Source organism: Trachurus trachurus (genome assembly GCF_905171665.1).
Source record: "Trachurus trachurus genome assembly, chromosome: 21".
NCBI classification, from domain to species: domain Eukaryota; kingdom Metazoa; phylum Chordata; class Actinopteri; order Carangiformes; family Carangidae; genus Trachurus; species Trachurus trachurus.
Window position 1 is genome coordinate 13,518,330 of NC_139899.1, and position 23,314 is coordinate 13,541,643.

Consider the following 23,314-nt stretch of genomic DNA (forward strand, 5'->3'; position numbering starts at 1 on the left):
TCCCATTAGGGGAAAGTTTCGAAAAACAGCCAAACATATCCCATTCATACGAATATAAACATTTTTTTTCACGTGAATAGGGTAAAATTTTTAACCTTTAGATATCTCCATGAAAATTACTGAGTTGATTACTTACATTAAGACAAACAAAAAAAGTATTACAAGTTTTTTGAAATTCTTTGTTAACATGAGCAAATGTGCATACATTTGCATAAATCTGCATAAATTGTACCGTTTTGACGGCACATGTATATATGAAGTTGCTGTGGTGGTACCGGCATGGAAATTGGAGTGAGTTGACTCCATCGGTCAACCGACAAGTTGACCACTTTAAATTTCAAGATGACTGTAAAATCCCCTTATTCGCACAAACTGAAATACGCTGCTATGGCTGGGTTTTGGTTGGTTTTTCAAGACAGCCACATCCTTAGTAGAGCAGGTATGACATGAGCCAACAGTGCATAATCCAATTACATATGGATAATTTGCATACATACAGCACTTGATCTAAACATTGGGTAGAGCAGGTGAAAATGTCTTGTTCAATCTTGTTACCTATTACAGTTATAAAACTTAAGGAATGGAACCAATTTAGGCCCATGAGCATGAATAGAGACATTTTACCTGCTCTACTAAGGATGTGGCTGTCTTGAAAAATTGCAGTCATCTTGAAATTTAAAGTGGTCAACTTGTCGGTTGACTGATGGAGTCAACTCATTCCAATTTCCATGCCGGTACCACCACAGCACCTTCATATACACATGTGCCGTCAAAACGGTACAATTTATGCAGATTTATGCAAATGTATGCAAATTTGCTCATGTTAACAAATAATTTCAAAAAACTTGTAATACATTTTTTGTTTGTCTTAATGTAAGTAATCAACTCAGTAATTTTCATGGAGATATCTAAAGGTTAAAAATTTTACCCTATTCACGTGAAAAAAACTTTTTATATTCGTATAAATGGGATATGTTTGGGTGTTTTTCGAAACTTTCCCCTAATGGGATTCTTCGGGGCTTTTTTTCCCTCACTCAGGACATGTTGGGGATACAAAATCAGTTGAGTTTGCTTCTGTTGCAATTTGTTTAACGTTGACCCCTTTTTTGGCCTAAAATTACTGGACTATATAGTTTATAGTCAAGTAGGCCTACTTTTTCAGGTCATCTGTCAAATGTGCAGATTCAAAGTAGATGTCTATGTGAAGCCTAAATACTGTAGGTCTAGGGTTTTTTTTTTCCCAAAAGTCATTCGAATACATATAACTAGAGAATAAAAAAATATGTTGATGATTTGGCAAATCAGTTCACAGTGATCTGGCAAACACCTCCCTACAACCCCACTGGCACAAACAAGGCACAAAACACAAAATACTAAAAATATTCAACATGTGATCTTCCTCCTTTATTTCAGAGTAATTTTGAATGAGACAGAAATACTATGTGTTACCTGAAGACCTGTTTTTCTTACCTTCAGGTATATAAAACAAGGATCTTACAAAATTACAGTATATCTTTATAACCTCCGTGCCAACACACACACACAGCCTATCTGACGCATTTCACATTAGTGCAGGTAACTCCCCATTGAATTTAAAACATCACTGTGCTGATAATAATTTCATTTTGTCTTGAGATAATGTCACCAACAGTGACACTCCTGTGCCACTGTGGAGAAGACACTTTCCACCAACAATTTAACATGGAATGCAATACAGAGAGAAAAACTGAAATAACAGACACTGTACACAGTAGTCTGTCTCTGACTGACTGTAATTTTTATCTTATTCACTTCATTCAGAGGGGGAAGAAATTGAGAGAATGTGACTGACTTTGGGGAAATATGGCACTAAAACTGATGCGTACGAACTGATGAAGCCCCTTGGATAAGAGGCAAAACGTCTTCCTAGACAAATACAAGTCCAGTTGCCTACGATTCAATTTGAGAGGGAGAGATGGCCCTGGAGCCGCTTTATCAAACCTCCAAGTATCACTGCAGTGAATGCTGTACAAAGCCAAGCTATAAGTAAAAAGGTTATTTGCCAAAAGTAATGAAAACTTTCCAACATTCACTCTTGCAGCAAATAATCAGAACAACATTTGATTCCATCAATATCGATGATATTTAGCCTACTCGTTTCATTTCCACTAATTTCAAATCCACAATTTTTCAGGTGAGTGTAAAGTGCTTCACAGATAAGGACGAAATGGATTTCTTTTATTTTTCCTAAAATGTCCTGTTGGTCTTCTAGTTAATGATGGCTAGATCATCTTGGTCCTAGGTTGAACATAATTATACAAAAAATAGATCCATTAATTTTGTTAGAGGTTCTTACATAAATTGTACTGGCAACAAATAATCAAATGTGAACACTGTAACATACAATACAAATCACAACCCAGAAAAACGGCCCTGAAAGCAGTGTTCTAAGAACATGTCTGAACATACCGGTAGTCAATATTAAAGATAAAATGTAAACACCAGAATCAGATGCATGAAGAAGTTTTTATGCACTTTTTACACTTGCATGTCTTAGGGATTTACAACACTTTTGTCCTTCACTGAGCCACTAGGAGATTGTTGTTGTCACCATGAATCAGATAAATGCTAAACATTGTCACTTTAATGAGTGAGGTAACAGCAGCCAATTTCAGTGTAGCTACTCCTGGGTAACAGATTTTGTGAGTAGCTACGAAAAGATTGGCACTACTAAAAGATTGACACTACTAAAAGATTGATGAATGCGGAAATCCACGTAAATTTCCGGTGCACACCGTTTACATACAAATATGTGCTGCTCACATTTCATGAATGAGTCCCACTGTGTGAAGTATTATGTCAATAAACATGTGCGTAAAGTTGTGTCTTTATCAGCCTCCCTTCATTTACAATGTGATCCATGTAAGTGGTGTATTTACCTAATTATCGACTAACAATGTCTGCTCCCATTTGAGACGACAGCTTCCCTCCACTTCACATTCACCTTTATATCTGACCAATTCTTTTGAACTTTAGTGAGTGCGCGCCACTCTGACCTGACAGCACTGACCACCTCACACACACACTATCCCACTGTGCTTTGTGTTGATGCCGGAGGACAACTTTCCAAAAAGAACATGTTTACGCGCCTCAACTTCATTGAGGAGCACCTCCAACTCAAATTTGGTGAAATTCCTCTTCCTTTGGGAAGCAGTTGGGAAAGCAGTTGGGAAATGGAATGTTCACCAACAGGTAGTGCCAGAGCGATAGATATAACAGAGTGGCGACACTCCCATAGGACTCCGTTGTAAAAAATGGCGGGCCGACTTCCGGGTTATGGAGCCCTCAATAGTTCCAAACATTCCTCCCGCGGCGCTGGACCACGTCTGTTTCTATGGCTGCACAGCAAGAAACTACTGAGCTACGTTGATGAAATACCGACCAATTTTAAGTCATAAAGTGGTAATAATCTTTCCCAAGTACAGTTACCATGTTGACTTAACAAAATAAAAATTATTAGACTGATCGGTTCATTGAAAAACATTTATTTATTTACGTAACTGTGGTGATTTCAGTCCGTAGCCCAGAAGCAGCCCTGCTCACTTTTCATTCAAACAAACTAATGCCACTGCCACAGTTGTTAAATTTCATCAATGAGACCAACATTAATCTCTTAAAAATAATTTAACCAGCCAGCAGTAAACCTCTAAAAGCATGCGGATACGTTACTTGGCTCGTTTCCTCCTCCGGGAGGAGGACGGTCGGCCCGCCGGCAGATCAGCTCAGTAGAGCGGCTGCTGCTGCTGTGACAGCCGCTGCCCCTGGTCCCCGGTCGGGGCTCACACAGACTCTGCACTTCTCCCAGAACAAACATCGGTGCAAGTTCCTAACAAACGTTATGAACTGACCACAGACTCCGGATTAAACGGTGACTTTCTTGCATGAAAAAATATTAAAACTGTGACGTGTTGACAGCGCTAAAGCCAGGTTTTGGCAGCTTTACTGCTATGGCTTTGTTGCCGCGAAATGGCGATATCGATGCTAATTTCTGTTAGCCCGTCTATGAGGTTTTGCATTATACGTTAGCATTAAGCTAACGGGCTTTATGTTTAGTTGGCTGTGTGTGTTGGCTGTGTGTGTTTTGAACGTTGTTTCAAACTGTGTGGGTTTGATTGAACATCTTTGATGCTTAAATGTATATATTCCCACTTAATATATTGCTTTACTCCTCTTCTTATGCCATTTTTTACTGTAGGGCAGGCTAATCTTCACTTTAGAGTGACAAATAAAACCTTGAAGCAAGAAGATTTTGCCTTTTGTTTGAAAACTGACATTGATGTACATACAGTAATTCAGTAACAGTTGTAAATACACCTTTGTACGGTTTATTTTTTAATATTTACCGTCCAAAAGCAAGCTCAGTGCTGTCTGTCCCATAGCAGAACATGACAGCGGCAGCCTCGTTTGGAACTATTGGGAGCTACATGAACCACGTGACCGCGCTGGCGGCGACATCAAAGAGTGTCACCACTCTGTTATATCTATCGCTCTGGGTAGTGCGTGTAACTGTCATGGTTACCAGAGTTATTTTCTTGTTGCTATGGTAGTTCCTGTGAGACGGGAGAGCGAAAAAGAGAAAGAAACTTTGTAACGCCGTAGTTTTTGAGACGGAAACGAGAAAGTTACATTATAGCGCAGCAGTTGTGTGAAGATAATAAAAGGACCAGACGTGATACCGAATCCGTGAGTCTGCCTGTTTGTGACTGCTGCAACACATGCATACGCACACTTTTACCCCTTTTCCACCGAGGTTCAGTCAGGTGCTTAACTGGTTCAATTCTGGTGCCTCCAAAGAACCAGTTTGCTTTTCCACTGATAAGGAGCCAAGTCAGAGACATACTCCCCATACAGGAGCTGCTCCTGTCTTTGCTGCCTGCTACATTTATAAACAGACTTGAAAATTAAAACCCAGTCTGACCCGCAGGTGATGAAGACCGGATCCGACGAGGTCCATCTAATGAGCAATAATTCTCTGCTTAAACCTGGCGGAAAAAATAAAAGTAAAAAGGAAGCCGTATTCGTCGTAATTGCCGCGACCACGTTTTGACGGTGATATGTTCGAGCTTTAGCTGTTGTTAGCCACTGTAGCTCAGCTACTTAGCTTCAACTTTGTTTACACCGATTACACAGCAGACAAACAAAGCCAATACGATATCGATAATGTCTAATATCTTTGCACTGGTCCTGTTGTAACCCCGCCGCCAGCCCCTGGAGGAACCAGTTCTCAGGCCAGCAAGGAGTTGGTGCTTGCTTGGAACCAGTTTTAAGAACCAAGAACCAGTTCTTAGGCGGTAGAAAAGCAAAGATCCGGTGCTGGTCAGGCACTGGCTCTGAACCAGCACTGGAACCAGCTCTGTGGAAAGGGGCCTTGGTACATCTGATATTTTTTGTGCATACAACAGTTTCTGGATTTTAGTGTACGCCACGTTTCAGTAGGAAATCCATGCAAGTCTTTGTACTTGAGGCCCCAGAACCGGATGGGGTTCCCGGGCGAGTCTTTAAGGATTTTGCAGAACAGCTTGTGGGGGGTTTTACGACCATCTTTAACCTCTCGCTTGAACAATTTGTTGTTCCTGCGTGCCTTAAGGCAACCACCATCATCCCTGTTCCAAAGAAGCTAACAGTGAACTGCCTGTCTGACTACCGCCAAGTTGCTCTGACCCTCATCGTCTCAAAATGTTTTGAAAGACAGTTACTCGTGCATGGCAGCCATCATATGCTGCTGGTGCATATTTAACTTTTTTTTCCCATTTTTTGTTTTGTTTTTGTTTTTCAGTTGTGGTGGTTTGTAAAAAAAAAACTGTTGACTGTTGGTGTTTGAGGTGGAATAAATAGCTGCTCTTTTACCACCCAAAATGTAATAGAACAGCCCTGGAAGCTGCTGCTGAACGTGTCACAGAGAAAACGGATGCACTGTCAAGATACGTTAGAGAAAAAGTCCCGACAGTCCCGACAGTGAAAATGTACCTTAGGAAAAAAAAAGCAATACATTTAAAGGGATAGTTCACCCAAAATTCAAATTTCACTCATTTTCTACTCACCCTCATGTCGACTAAGGGCTGGGAGAAGTTTCAGAGTCCTCCGTGCCTTCTCTGAGTTACAGTGGGGCTCAATTTTCTTCGTCCAAAAAGACACACCAAAAAACAGCGCGATTTGCACTGACACCGGCGCAAATCGAGATTTGGACGGACCAGGAAGAGCAGTGCTGGGAGCTTCCGCTACAAACAAGCTTAAAATATACACTTGTTTAATTTTTTTCGGAACAATTTCTCATGTTGGGGCTTCAATACAAGAGGGACATTACAGACGAGCTGTGTGGAGGTATTTGGATGTTTTTTGGTGTGTCTTTTTGGACGAAGAAAAGTGAGCTCCGTTCTCAAACATCATATGGACATGCAGTGCTGCGCCGAGCCCCGCTGTAACTCAGAGAAGGCACGGAGGACTCTGAAACTTCTCCCAGCCCTTAGTCGACATGAGGGTGAGTAGATAATGAATGAAATTTGAATTTTGGGTGAACTATCCCTATATTTGTCTCTTTTTTTTTTTCCACGGCTGACAAACGTAGGTACGACTGTCGTGACACATTAGCCATATTAGAAATGCCTCATTTAGTATGGCTCTGTAGTGTAATGTATATGTGACCTGACAGATATTGTTTCTGATAACTTAAAGGACAGCTATTCTTCAAAATGCGCCATCACTAATGCATGGTGCACGACAGAGAGCGAGCATGTGTTCACGATTCTTTTCACTTTAAAAAAAATCAGACTCCTGCTGTGAATGAGGGGTGAAGTCTCCCCCAAGCATAACACTCACTCAGAAGTGCATGCATGCGTGCGTGCGTGTGTGTCTTTGTGGCCCAGGCACACACTGCAAAGCAGCAATGATTAAATTTAGAAATTGGTGGACTTGCCAGGAGTGTTCACATTACCATGCTGCTCATTTAGAAAAAAATACAGCTTTGAACGATGAAATGTGAAAATAGTACTTTTTCCCCTTTCCTCAACAGCCATATGTTCACACTTCAGAGGCAGACACTCTGTATTGCTGACCAATGTCAGATGAAAAAAGCATTATCTCTGTGCAATGTGGCTGTAATTATCTTGACCTAGTGTCCTCTTGCTCAGTCAGTTCTTTGGCGAAGCGACATGGGGGCACAGTAATGGCTCCCGAATCATTTTCACCTTCACCACTGCCATGCTGAGAATTCAAAGCATAGATTGGCTCCTGGATTAGCTGCTTATCCTGAATTTCTTACCCTGCCACCTCCAAGGGCACCAACCAGAGGGAAACTGATTTCCTCACCTTTCTTTCAGCTCATCTCTATAAATGCTCACAATTTTGGCTTATCAATCCTGAGGAACATAGAGTAGTGAGAGATAGACTTGTAAGCATTTGTACTGATGATGTAGCATAAATCAATTTGATTAAAAAGTGGCAGAATTGTTGATCAGAGGCTCTGTGCTTGCTGATGCCACAAGCCTTTGATTTTATGACAGCACTAAAGACACTAGGACATTGGCTCTGCTTAACTCTTAATGGCTACAGGAAAGCATGTGGAAAGATGTGGAAAGTGTTTTGGAATCAGTGCCAAGCTTTGTAAAGGAGCATTGGTTTCTCATAACATAAATATATATCATAATATTTATAATATTAAAGTTATTCAAATGAATTACTAGCCTGATTTTCCTATCATAGGCTACCCTCACCGCTTTTGGTTTCTTACCAGGAAGTCTAGAGTGGGTGCATTGCTTACTAATTGTTTATGGGTCCTGTGCAAAATTTAATCTAGTCTTAGACCAATTAGCCAGCTGCGTGTCCTGGTTGGACTGTTGTCTCCCCTAATGGCTTCAGTCTATTATAATTGATCAAACATTTATAATCAATTGGTTGGCACCAAATCCGGAAATGAACAGGAAAATCTGCCAGTTCAACGTAAATTCAGTCCCCTGTCTCTCCTTCAGGTTGCCAGGTCATTAATCTGCTTCTAATCACCAGAGTGTCCATTGCAGCTCCTCTTCTGGCTGTCAAAAAACCATTAGACCCCCCCCCCCCCAACAATCTCTCAATATCTTGTGAATCTTCCTGTCACTGGTTGCTAGTGGAGACAAACACTGCTACTGCTGACTCTTGAAATGAGAACAGTAGGTTGTGTTTCTATAAAGGTCTATTTGGAGGTAGAGCATTAAAAGACACAAGGCCAGACTGTATTTGACGATGGCAGCAACGCATTAGTCAGTGATTACGAAATGATGATGGAGAACTATGCAAGTCTGGTCGCTTTTCCGCTGTTTTGCTCACCGTCCTCCTGGCCATGTGCATTTGTTTTTAATGAAGCCGGAAAGAAAGTAATCCATGGAGCGGTGGATGACGTTTATCATATACGCGTTACCATGTGTATATTCATGTAGTCTTAACTACTGTATCATCAACAAGCGATTATGGGTTACGGGGCGCGTTTTTGTCATGGTGCCACTGAGACGGGAGCTGGGACACCAGGGGCCTCATTTATCAAACAAGGTGTAAAAGTGCTACTAAATTTTGTTGTACGACGAAAAGCCAAAAATGGCGTACACCCAAAATATTTACACCCTTTTCAGATCTATCAAACTGTGCGTATGCACAACTCTCCACAATTTCCATTGATAAATCACACCGGACCCAAGAAAAGTGTGGATGTGAACACGCCTCTCATTCTGCCTTCTGAACGGCCCAACACAACCATATATGGTCAATGCAAATCAGCACGTGCATATTAATTAGCCATGTGCGCTCTGGAAATGTGTGGAGTGACGTCAGTGGAAGACGGTGAAGACAACGGACGGACGGAGAGCGGAGGGAGAAGCGGAAGTTCTCTGAAAGCCAGATACACGGTAACATGGCAATATCAGTCAGAAAAATCATCTTGCATTGAAAAAGGCTACAATAAAAACAAAAAACTCCCAAATCTAAATGAAACAGAGCAGAAAGAAGAATAATCTTATTTAATCTGCCCCTTTATTTTAGATTATGTCATAATAATTTAAAGCAGGGTTTCCACTGCCAGTTACTATTACTTTGCACCCCTTGAACCGCCAACTGCCGTGCATTGGACGACTTTGATTTTCATTTATGCATATATATAAAAAAAACATTGAAGTCCACCAGTCTGTGACTTTTCCTAAAATGATGTTGGGCAGCACCCCCTTTTGTTAAACACAATAAATATTATCCAACCAAAAATGATGATCATGTTTTCTCATTTTTACCTGTAACCACCACGTTCGTGCATTGGACGACCAGAGAATTCACCAGTGTGTCCAGTCTGGCTACTTCACATGCACATGCAGGGGAAAAATATACTGTAAATATGATATCAAAAGAAAACGAAATTTGTTTTATAAAGCCAGTATTTAAGAGCAAACTAGTGTAAATGCACAAGGGAAAAAACAGAGTCGCTGTGCTTTGCATGTAAAGCGCCGACGTCAAGTGCACGCGCTCGCGCGGGGGGCTGTCCATCCTGCGTTGGTATGGACAGCTCCATAACTCTGACATATCAAACAAAAAAAATTGTTTATTCGGTGGAAACCCGGCTTTATGCCCCTACGGTATCCCCCCCAAAAAAAGAAAAGAAAAAGTGTCTCAACCCGTTTTGCCGTTTTGTTGATCAATAAACATACATTAGCCTACATTATAAAGGGCTCATAGAGTCAACGGTGGTGGGGAGTGGGGGTGTGTGAGAGGGGGTCATCATCACAACCACTACTTCAAAAAATCCTAGGGGAAACACTGTGTACTCCGCGCTCTTCTCTCCCTCACTGCACTTCTCTGACTCAGCAGCGGCGTCGCCAATTCCTCCTATTCTTCAAAAAGCGTGTAAATCGCTGTACACCATGGTCAGACTGGTCGTAAATTTCTGCACTTTCTCCTGACAGGTTTTGGTTTGATAGATCCCAAATTAGGCGGAGAAAAGTGCGTACGCACAAAACGGGGGAAAGAGCGTGTAAAAAAACGTGTATCCACAATGATAAATGAGGGCCCAGGTCGGCGGCACTGATCTTGAAAGGTTGGTTTTCGGCCAAGACACACTATGTGGTAGGCAGGAAGCCTCCATTCTCCCTCGTTACAAGTCATTTATTTAACCATCACAATACTCAAAAGCTGTTTAATTAACTCATTGAGTGCCAACCACGTAATTTCTCGTTTTTCGTTCCCATGCGTTGAGTGCCAACAACGAGATTTTTCGTTTTTTGATTTTTTTTTTATATTATGAAAATAGACACTTTAATACACATTATATGTAAATTTGGGGACTCTACGACGAGGAGAACTGAAATAGATGACGATCAAAGTCACATGACAGCTCATGATCTGGAAGTTTTTATCATAACTCGGCTTCTGCAAACGGAGTTCTGCATGCAGATGCAGCGCAGCTGCTCCGCAGCTGCTCTGCTCTCACCCGCGCTGCTGCAGCAGCTCGGAGCTGAACCAGGAAGCTCTCAGCCGACAGTCCGCCCGGTCTTCACCTCGAGCAACACCGTGTCCTCCCCAAAGTCCTCCCGCGGTAAAATCTGATGGTCTCTGGGCCAAAGCAGACCGCCGTCACCGACCCGAACCACAGACGGACCGCGACCACCGGCGGGACCGGTCTTCCCGAGCCGCGGTGGCCGACAGACCCTCACGCTCCGCGGCGAGAAGCTGTGACACAGCACGGTGCGTCTGTGTTATTGTTGTTTAGTGGCGCCCCCCCCCGCCCCCGCTGGTGGTTTTGTGAATAGAACAACCATTGTTGTGTATATTTATCTTATACGAGCCCTTTGATCCAGAAATGCGAGTGTCAGAAGAGCGACAGACACAAACAGCGCACCTTTCATAAAAGACGCTGTATCTCCTTTTCTAGAAAAAAAGGAGGGATTTTGGTGAAACCCAGCCATGTTTAGCTTGAGTTTTCTCAGGAACGGAGGCACGTAGAAACAAACGGATTGTGGCCACTTGAAGCATTAAGATAAACCTTTCAATTGAGCTACAGTATGTGTTGGTGGCAATAATATAGAATACACTGTGGCTCTACATAAAAAGTCAAAAATGGTCTAAATTGCCGGTACACTTGACTAAAACTTTGGAAAGGAGCGCGGCACTCAATGAGTTAAGGTAAAAATGTAGCCTAGTTAAGGTAGAAATCATGCATAATTCCTCTTTAATAAATGTCTGAAATTTCCCAGTTTGCCCAAACACTGTTTATTTGCTGCAAAATAAATCACCAGGTGCCTGTTAACAGATCAGTAAATGCGTAAATAAGGGAATATTGTTGAGGGCTTCAGGTGTCAAACCATAGTGGATTTGTTGATAACAATAACAATAGTTTGGAGCAGGAAAGAGTTGATACCCAACTGATATACCCCAATGTATGATGATTCCATCTGTAACAAGTAAAACCGTCAATCTTCAATGCATTATAAATAAAAGCTAAAACCTTTTTTTTTTTTTTTTTTTTTTTTACTTAACTTACTTTAAGATCCACTTCAATAAAAGGGGGAAATAATGCTGCAGTTGGGGGCAGGGGGTTGATCTATTGCTCATGTTTCTGTAAACAGTTTATTAAAAATCATGCATTCAGTTAGTCCTCCCAGCTTATAAATAAAGGAGCACAATAATCACTCTAAATTCTTATAGACAATGCAGTCACTTACATAAACTGAGAAATCCCTGCAATAATCCTGCTGGGATGTCAGAATTCACTTTGATTATGCAGAAGAAGCAACATTTGAGATCATGAAAATGCCAGTTGCTATATTGCAGATATGATCTGACTTTGAATCTCTATGGATCATCTTGTACTGTAAGTGTGAAGTAAAAAAAAAAAAAAAAAAGAGAGTTACTGTAGCATCCTGGGTGCAGATGCATATAGTTGTGTAGATCCATGTCTTAACTTGTGTTCATACAATGCTAGAAATATGCACCGTTTTCATCAAAATTACAAAGCCATGCAATTGCTTTACAAATCCAACTCATCGGATAATTAGGAACACATGCACAAGCTTCATTTCAACTCCCACAATGAACGTTCCCTTGGCCAATCAGTTTGCATTAAAAAACACTGACTCACCCACAGGTTATCAGGCATGGCACAGAAAGACAAGAAAGGAGCACAATTTCACCTACTGTGAAACTGAGGCTTTTGCTAATGGGAGGCAAATACATGCAAATACAATCACTGCCCTGTTTGACTCCGAACTTCAAGAGACATCTTAATCAGGCCACCAGACAGGCATCTAACATTAAGATTAGTAAACATTAAAATAGTATCGAAACAGTTTACAGAATTAATCATTAAATAAACTAATAATAATCCTCTGTTTATTTAGAATTTTCACTTCATTGTTGCCAACATGGCTCACTTTGGAAGATCATGTGTATTCACAGTCAAAATGAATCTGTGAGTTGAGTACATTCTCACCCCATATTGTGTGATTATTAATATCAATTTATCTGCGGGAAATAGAGTATGGATGTTTTTTGTAAATATTCATCATCTATGCATCTGGCCCCTGGTGCGTGAGAAGACTTGAGTAGAATAAATTATGAAGGAACTTTAAATTGAGTTTAAAGATGTGTCACTCACATTCTGCTGCTAGTGGCTACAGGTATTGCATTGAACTTATGAGGGAATTTCCTTACTTTTAGGGCTCTGTCTTTTCTTGTAGTCCTTACTAACACTCCACATTCAAGAGATCAGGCCAGAACAACCTAAGGTTCCTCCACACTTGTTTGTAAGTGACATCGTTTTGTGGCAGTTTAGTAAAGCCTGCTGGGTAAGGGAGTAAAGCAACTGAACAATCTATTGACAACATTGAGTACACTCGTGCCTCCCAATTTGTGGGAATCATAATGTTTTTTTCTTTTCTCTCTCTGTCCCCTAACTGTCACGGCTGCCATGAGCCCCCGGGTACTGTTAGCAGTTACAATATAAACAATGTGCAAGTTAAAATACATCAGCTTTGTAAATATTTATTCGTAAGAAAATGCATACAACATGTTTGTTAAGACAATAAGAATGTTGTCTAACACTGAAGGTAAACACCATGTTTACAAGAAGACTCCAGCGGGCCTGTTTAACAATAAAGATTAATATTGGATAAATATTTTATCAAATCTGTTATTAAAATATTACTTACACTCTTTACATGTCTTTGGAGAGGCTTTAATTGACTGGCTGACTGGGCGACTAATCCAAGATAATAGTTTTTCAGTGGCAGTCTGGGATTATGACCCTTTTAAGGAGGATGTGCGAAACAAGAGTTCCTTGCAACATTTACATGTAGTGAGGGAGCTAAAGATCAATCTTTTAGGAGAAGCATGGGATTTTGTATGTTTATCCACATTCTGTTTTCACTCAGCATGCATACATGTTTCCATATCTTTTTAAAACTCTTCATAATAATTATTAACTTTGTTACAGTCATGCATATACTGTATAATTGCAATTCTTATTCCTAAAGGCCCTACAAACAAACTTTCACTTTGTGTAGATTTTGGCAACTCCTGTGGAAAAAAGCGGTAGTTTTTTGTCGGAATGAAGACTGCATTTCCGATGAGCTCTAGCGTGTATTGTCATAAAGACGCTTGTCTGGCTCGCGCATCAGGGCTCCAGACTAACTTTTTGTGAGAATGGCAAAAAAACAAAGCACAAGAAGCAGTGTTGGGCAAATTACTTTGGAAAAGTATTTAAAATACTTTAGAACAGCCTCTAGCAGGACAGCAGAGCAGGCTGACTTTATAGCCCAGGACGGGTGCTCAAGTGTGGGTGAGAGGAGCGGAGAGACTCGGCTGGCTAGAGCATAAACCAGCCGTCTCGCTTTCACCCGCCGGGTGTTTGCAACTCGGGGCCGATGAGGAGAACCGAGGCTCGGCCGGCCGGCCTTGTCTTCAGGTCACAAAAAACGCTGTGCCATCTCACGGCCGTCTGCCGAAGAGTGTGAGCTCCAATCGGCCAATACAGACGGGGCATCTCGGTCTGTGGCGCACCAGGACCGTGGAGGGCAGTGGGACCGAGCTGCCCCGCCTGCGTCGACTGTCTCCAGTGCGGAGGAGCTTCCCACCCCATGGCTGCAGCTGTGGCATGACACGGGAGTCTGCAGGAGTCTCTTGCTGCAAGAAGTTATGCACCGTTTGTGTAGTGACAGTGACATGTGCATTTTCAGCACAAAGAACAAAACAAAAACTTCTTCCCACTTCTTCCCAACCTGGGAATTATTAATTATCATCCCAAAATACATATTTTTTCGGTCTTGAGCCCTGCCGCGCATGCCATCTCCAGTCTGAGTGCCGTAAATTGCTTTGTCCATTGCCCGACCCGACCACTGCCTTCCCGGTTACACTATTTAGAAATAGCTTATCTTCACACCGATGGCCTCATTTGTTGTTGTAGGTCATACAGAGACATTAGCAGAAGCGAGAGACTTTTGCATATCCAGTAAAATTCTTTGTAGGGGCTTTAATATTTTGCTAAATTTGTCTTTATCTAGTAGATAATACTGGACATAGTTATAAGATATAAAACCAGTGGGCCACCTACACCTAATGTATAAAGAAAGCAAGTAAATTTAAAGTAAAGTAATGGCGACAAATGGTTGCAGTCAGTGGCACAAAGGTCTCATTGAATGCATTTGATAGCCTCTATTGATTCTGCTCTGTTGTGGCTGTTTTATCAAAAGACAAATTGCTTCTGCAAACAAGCTCTGGGACTCGGTCGTGGCTGCAGTCTACGGGGCAGCCCTGCATCTACCTGCAATAATTCCTTCCACTTTCAAAATACAATTTACTGGACTGCTCACTGTGGATTTGTATTTATTACCATATTTTATATGACATCATTAATCAAGCATCATCACCCACCTGTGAAATACATAATTCAAAATATCACTCTAATATCACTAATTTGTACTGGTTATATAACATAAGAATATTAAGTAAGATTAATTGAAATTGAAAAAAATCAACATTAAATTTCATGATGCATAATCTAGACTGTCTTTTTTTTTTTTTTTTTACTTTCAATGTGTTATTTGCAAAGCATCTGAGATCAAAGTGTCATCGCTGTTTGACATCCCTTTGAGATTGTTGTTACTCAATGTATGAGTTGACTAGTGTCTTCTGTATGAAAACTTTCCCTGGTTCCTAACAAAAAAAATAAAAAAAATGTTTTATACTTTACTTGTTTAAATAAAAAAGAAATAGTATACTATTTCTTGTCCATAAAAAAGTACTGTAGTAGTAATATACTGTCACTGGGTCAGTCCTCCTGCAGGTCTTATACGTCCTATACTTTCAAAGAAGGGATAAATAATGTCATTTATACTATGTATGTGTTGTGCACAGCAACATGTTTGGACATTTAAGGAAATGTTAAATAAAAAAAAAAAACTGTGTCACATATCATAACTCTGATTAGCTATACATTTTTGTGGTGATCCACAGCACTCATGTCCTGATGTCTGATCTTACCAGTTAAAATATTCAGTAGTCTTTCCATCTGCAGGGATTAGAAAAACAAAAGCAGTGGGAGCTGTAGGCTGGTTCCTTGACAATGAGAAAATAAATTAAGAACATATTTGCCCACCATCTTCACAGCTGCCACACTCCCACACTGTGAATTAACATAGCAGGCAAACATTTGTAAATCCTCCGAAACACTCTGTTGCACATGGAACACTAGTTGATTTTATGCATTTACACTCTCATTTCAGAAACCGCATGTGGACTGTGATCTGATTATTGTTCCAAAATCGTTTTGATTTATAAAATGCTTCTATTGCAGTTCTTGCACAGACAACTTTTGGTAAAGTCATTAATTTGGCAGAAAAGCGCAGTTCATAGTATTTTGACCTACAGAATAGGCTTTTTATAATCTACTTCAACAATAACTCAATTAAAATTAGGTCAGACTATGTGCATTTATACACAGACCAACACCCGATCAGAATACAGCAACCTCTCAGTAAATCTTTGTCCAGAGTGGATGACTCATATACCCACACAAATAAGCTGCGGATGATTCATTCTTCATTATGGTCACTTATACCCAGAAGTATTCTTCTTCTTAGAAATGGTCAATAATAATGATGATAGGATTTGCACTATGTCAAACATCAGTTCAATGCTCATCCTGGACAAAGACAAAATAAAAACGTAGGAAAAGCTGTGTTCTTCTACATGTCTGGCAAAGTGAACTGACAGTCTCTTTTCATTATATGCTGACAAATATGTCTTCACTTGTCTGAGAGATGGATCATTGTGAGCCACAGGACAGACTGAACTGAAGGTTGTGGGGTGAGTGATGACTTTTAAAGGATCATAAAGAACCTCGAGGGGACAGCTCTGCAGAGTATTATTCAAAGTGTTTTAATTTATTGGGTGATTTTAAAGGAAGGGCTCTCCTCATCAATGAAACAGCTTCAATTTCAACGTGAGGCTTCTGACATTTAATTTGATTGCAGGAGAGTTCCTGGTTTAGCAGAACTCTCAAATGTGTGCCATTATGAGCAATATGACTTGCTGTAGATGTTGACACAGATGAAATACATAGCACTGTCAAAATAGCACATGGCCTTATCTTTCACACATCCATCCTATCTTCTGCTGTAGTCACTTCAGTGCTGTGCTTTGATCTTGGCCAGTAGTATTAAATGAAGGTACATACAACAAACCTCGCAATGGTTGCAATCTTTACCTAAATAGCTTCACTGATTTTCCAGAAAAGGTGCATGATGGGGTGCTTTCAAGTATGGGAGGGGATTCAAAGTTGTCATGAAACGAACTCATGAACAATATGGTAAATGTTAATGTGTTTGTGTAAACAAATATGAACTCAGTCACAAGTACAAGACCAAATAAAAATGCTGCAAAAAGATCTCTCTGATCAGCAGCACAAAACCACACTACAAACCAAAAAAACAAAGATGCAACAGCATTAATAATGTTGTTTTTTGTGACCCTTCAGCTCTCCAAGGCCGACAGCCTCAGTGTGTTTTTCAGAGTGAAGAAAAAGTCTTGACTCTTTATGGCACAGACAATGGAAAGATTGCTGTTGTGATGGTGCCACACTTAATGGAAATTACAGAGTTCTTCTGGTTGAAAAATAAGGTGATTTGTTGGTTGTCTTAAAGCAGATATCAGTGGAATGTTTTTGTTAATATAAGTCCTAAATAGTCCTATTTTCCGTCAGCAATCACTTACATGAAGTATTTCAGCCTAAACACGAGTCTCTCCGTCACTCTGCTCTGCTGTAACCCGAGGAGAAAATTTTCCTTGTGGGATACAAGTGTTATCCAATGAGGAGAGAGAACGGCATGAAGGGCTGTGTGTGCAGCCAAGGGATGCGCGTGAATGTGGTGACGTAGCACGAGGACCAATTGATGCCTGACAAGGGCGGGGGCTGCTAACTCATGGTGCGTTCAAAGAAACTCGTACTTTGTGTTTTTCCTTCCTGTGAAGTCATACCAGTTCGATCTGGTACGAGTTCACGGGTCGGAAGTTACGAGTGGCCGTTATAGGGAACTTTCACAGACAACAGGATGGTAAAAACACGAGCTACGGGTTACCTGGAACGCTACCAAGTCGTAGTTGTGACTTGAAGCTGTAACTTACGGTTTCAAAAGCCTGCCTTGAACGCAGCATTAGCCGAAACGGCCGTGAAGCTGATATCTGCTTTAACTGTTTATTTAAATCATTGTGTTTCTACAATTTGTTTCAACAAATACGTGCAAATTTCATTTCAAATTTGAATAATACCTAGAGAGAGGGCATTTGTGTTTGAAATTAACAACTGTTCAAAGACAAATTTGTCACAACTTTGATTGGAATGCAGAAGTTTTTTTGCTAAGTCAACATCGCCAAAAATGAAACTGCTGTTCCACACTGAATTCAGATTGGCAGAGAAAACACGACAAGGACTTCCACATGGGTAAATGTTAGGTTTCTAAATATATAGGTCTTGGCCAAACTCTTTATAATAAATGATGCCCACAAACAACAGACTTTTTTCACATTAACTTCCATCTATATGAGTGCATGGTCCATTCACGTGAGTGTTTGCACTGCTTTGGCCTCATCACTCCCCCTGCACCCGTTTTAACCATTTCCAAATAGTTCTCGTTAGGAAAGGTTTCCTTGAATTACCATTTCTACAACAAATAAGTCTTCATTATCGCACAATTCTCTGTCTAATGAAACATGATAATACATAAAATACACACACTTGTGTAGTTTGGCTTTTGTCACATAATCACATCCCCTCCTGTCAGGCTCTTTGGAGCACTAAAAAAAAAATCACATTCTCTGACAGTTAGCATTTTTCAAACAGCTCATCATCCATGGCAGCTGTTATCCTTGGCTGTTTGACAGATTTTCTTCCCTCTCTGCAGTTAAGACGTCAAGAGACACTATAACTCGTTTTCACTCATGTAATTATTTCCCACAAAGCACAGTTGTCCTGGGACTAAATTCAGAAAACACCACCAATTTGGCAACATATGACACAAAATACACAATACACAACCAAATGCTGAAACACAATGAAAGTAGCATAGACAAGGTTAGACACAAAGAGGTGATCCACCCTGCTGTGACACTGTAATTGTATCCAGGGAACTTTTGAGTTTCCCTGTAGCATTGGGCAGGAGGTGTCTAACTGCTGGTCAGTTCATCTTCAATTCAACAGTAATTCTAGTGCTGGTAGTGAAATGTTTTCTTTACCATGATGTGCACTGCTGGCCCTGTGGTACTGTATATCTGTGCTTTCCACAGAATACATGGTGCATAGGTGAAAAGAGACACAGCATGATATGAAGCAGAGCAAGGTGAGGTGTTGTTTTGGTGAAAATTGGGTCTTTGACTTGTTGAGACATGGTGATAGTCATCTCTTTCCTTCCTAACACCATATTACAGAGCTATATTGCTCCTATCTCATTAAAATTTGATATTCTATCCGTCAATCAGATATCAGATGGAAGAAGGAAGCACTTTTCCTGTGATGTAAACGCTGAATATGTCTTAAGTGTCATAAATGCTTTCATAGTCAGTGAGTGAATGACAGTGACCTTGCCACAGCAGTGACAAGTGAAACACACTCTGACTGAGAATGTCCATCACAGACCCAATTAGTGAAGGACAGATGACGACTCTGAAGGAGAGGTCAGTGGTGGATAACTGTGTTGAATACTTGGTGACAGAGTTAGAATCTCATAGAGCTAGGCAGGGACAAAGATCACATGTCTTTCCATTAATCGAGGTCATTTTTGCGCCGGCTTCTGACCTGCCATACACTGTATGTCTTTACATTCAGATAAGGGGTGGGTTGCCATCATCATAGGAGATGTGACAAGATTTTAGAATTATTTACTGACTTTTCTGACTTCAGCCAAAACAAATAGAAGTGTTATGATTCTAAATAAAATTTGCAAGAAAAATGTTCTTCCATAATAGAATAAAAACAACGCAATGCAAAATATAATCAACTGCAACGTTTTTACAGTGTATGGTTCATTCTAATTCTCAATTGTATGGACATTATTAATTTACCAGCAATTTGTTTATAGTAAGTTATAGTATAGTAGTGAATGACTTTACTTTTAGTAATTCACTTTTTACACTGACAGAGTTAAACATCTATTAGATTCTCACAATTAAAAATAAACCTGTGTCTACTATACATCACACAGAAAAACCTTTAATGAAATACTGATCTTAAATTATAACGATTTGCCAAACTTACTGATGAACTCTTACCATAAGCAGTATAACTCTGTATCATGTACCTTAGTCAACATTACAGTAAATATTTGAGGTATTCACTTTCCTCAACTAGATATCCATTTTCAGTCTCTCATTGCATTTCTGCAGTTACATTTTCAACTCTTACAGAGGAGGGAGATGAGTGGAGTCTCTCACTCCAATGAAACATCAGCATCAGCACTGGGACTGCCAGGGGGCAGAGCTTGACAAGAGAAACAAGCCCCAGAGCTTGAGGGATGAAAGAGAATAAGAGTTAATGAGCAGGTAGCTTGCTTTCCTGCATATACTGAGCTCACACAGGTTGGATGTTTTGTTTGTGCGCACCAAACTACACTGCCTTCTTACAGGAAATCTGAGAATAACTGAGGAGGTCCAATGGTTGACTTGTAAGCAAAGTCAAATCTAGTGCTTCAAGGCACATGCTTAAAACTAGGTCTTTCAAAAAGAAAAAGAGAAAAAAAAAACGGGTCAAAAACATGCGCGTTAAATTAACCAGTTAATTGTTACCTAATCTTTAAATGGTGCCATTTGGCTCTGCATGACCAAATAAATGAGTCAGGGGTCAACTACAGTCCTTGTTTGCCAAAAGATAGGAGTGACATACAGTAGGAGGCTATAAATGTCTTGAGACAGTGGCGCAAGGAAAAATGAAGGGGCTTCAAAATTATGTCTGGAGATTTTGGTATGCTTGAAGATAGTTAATTCCACATTACTGTCAGGTAGGCTCTACTTAGACCATGTTGAGAAGGACATAGACATGGAAAAGAAACAGACATTTTATTCACTCTTACTGTTTGAGCATTCTGTGTTGACACAGATACAGGAGGGCTCTGGCAAAAAAAAAAAAAAAAAAAAAAATCCCAGGGTTGCATGGTGAAACAGTTAAACCTCACCTCACGTCTTGCCGCAGCAAAACACAACGTGATCTACGTAGCAGGTGATTCAATGGCCAAACACATGCCACAGCACATGATAAATAGATCAACTAATGTGGATGCTGTTCTGCTCTGCTCTTGCCCTCCTTATTGTCGAGACATAACAAAATGACAGTTGTTGTGACTATCTCTGTCATATGTAAACCTGTACTCACACTCAAAACGTTGTCAGTTTGTCTATCAAAGCTGGAATTTCAATGGCATAGATATAGCCTCATTAGTCTGTGCTTGTGTATTCATTAGCTAGGATTAAAAATTGAATGTAAAGTCATCGTCATGGTTTTTTTTAAATGGCCCCTTTATGTGAGTGACATCACGTACAAAATGAGGCTTTCCACTATTTTTTAGCAGGAGTTCCACCTACAGTATTTTTTTTTTTTAACTCTGCATAAATACAGTAGAAGCATCCCAGAGGCCCTCATACTTCAGTCTGCAATGAGGGCAATCCCTAAGTGCCCACCTCTCTAAGCACTTTGTGACAGCCCCAAAAGGCTCCAGTCCCAGTGAACATTTTAGAGCACAGGGCAGAGATGACTTCAGCTAAAGCTGCTGACCTCAGCTCTCTAACCTTCCCCATTACCAGCCCTGATATCTCTTTGAATTTACCATGCAGGAGCTAGCTTCAGGGTTGGTGCATAAATTTAGCGATGGTGGATGTTTGTTCTAATTAGATTTATGGGTTGGAAATGTTTGGAGAAGCAAGACAGCACTGTTTAAGCTTGAAATCAGGTCAGATGAAATGAGCAGCAATGAAATGAACTTTGATATTTATGAGCTCTGAAAGCGACACAAGTTACCCAGTTGTAAAAACTGGGGTGTACAGTCATTTTTCAGGATGAATAAAAAAATTGTTTGCCAAGCTCCCAGGACAAACTGTATAGAACTCAATCAGAACCACAAGCTATCACACATTTAATGAAATTAATTAGACTAACTAGGTTATCAAATCCTGGAAATATCCATTAATGGCCAGAGTATTATTAGTGAATACATAACACCACATTATTATTTTTTGCACTTACAGTACAGTAGACTATATCATATCTTTTTTTTTTTATCATCTGTACCATACATTCTTGGGGCAGTCAGACCCCCACTAGTTAAATGCTCATTTTGGTGATACTGCAGAGAAAGATCTAAGGGAGGTGGCATAAACAACAATTTAATAATTATTTAAAGTTGTCAAGTTTAGAGTCACTTGGCCTTATGATATTTAATGGAGAAATTAGATGGGTGGCATGCTGTGGCCAAAACAACAATTGCGTGGCAAGGCAAGAAAAGCTCGGTGCATCATTTTAGTATCTGGCTTGGGTCAGGTTTAGACGGGAAGAACATAATGCATGTCCGGTGCTGGCCAATTTTGGTTACCCTCCCACGAACACTCTCCACAGCACATTATTGCATTAAGATCTCCCATTCAAATTATCCTTAACACAAATAATACTAATTAAGCTCAGAATAATCCCTCCAGGTACTCAGGGTTTTCTCCCACAGTCTAAACATGCATATTAGGTTAATTGGAGACTCTAAAGTGCACATAGGTGTAAATGAGAGAGTGAGTGGTTGTTTTGTCTGTAGGTCAGCCCCGTCACAGACTGGCATCTTGTGTTCCCCGCCCTTGCCTAATGTCAGCTGGGATCGGTTCCAGCCCCCTGCTACACTATAAGCATAAGCTGTATCGCTAAATGGATGGAAGTTTAAAATTAGTGCCTCTCGTATTACAATTTTGACAAGGCTGCTGTAATCACCTACAATTATCATTGGTGAGAATACATTATATATAATTCATTGAAAATTGTGTATAACTTCCAGTTTCTAATAACAAATTGCTATTTTTGCAATAAACTGCATCAGATGTAAATTACTGCTCTGGACTGAAATAGAATTACAACAGTCCCACCTGGCTGTTGTGACACTCAGAGGAGTCAGCTAATTGAATAAGCCGAACGCTCCAATTGAGTCTTTCAGTGTGACCCTGTACAGTCCATGGCACATCCATTTAGATTCCATCTGCTCTGAATTAACGATGTGCACATTCTCATTTCTGTCCCTGCTGCTCCAAGCAAACAACTACTGTTGATCAGAATCACATAAGCAGTGCCAACTGCCTGCATCAGATGAGAACAGCTGCCGGAGAGTTGCAGGTGGAATCGGACTACATTATGGAGTGTAACATGTCATTGTGATTTTAACAGTGATCTTTAATATTTGCTATTTTGTAAAATGCGGTATCATATCAAATAATGATATCAGATACTGATGTCATCCAATGACAAAAGATACATTTACTCATATTTAGACCATAGACTGTAAAAAATATGGACGTAGCATCCGTGACGTCACCCATTGGTTTTGGGGAGTCGTTTTTGTGACTCAAATATGGCGGGCCTGAACAGCGCCATGGTGGATTTACCGGCCGAGAAACCGCCCACTGGCTTCGAAGCAGCTGTCTCCGGACCGCTCCGGACCTGTCACTCAACGTTTCCGAGCCCTAATTGGCGAGAATTTTAAACCTAATAATAGTAAAACGGTAGAGTTCAAAAAAAAAAATGTCACCCCCCTCAGAGTGT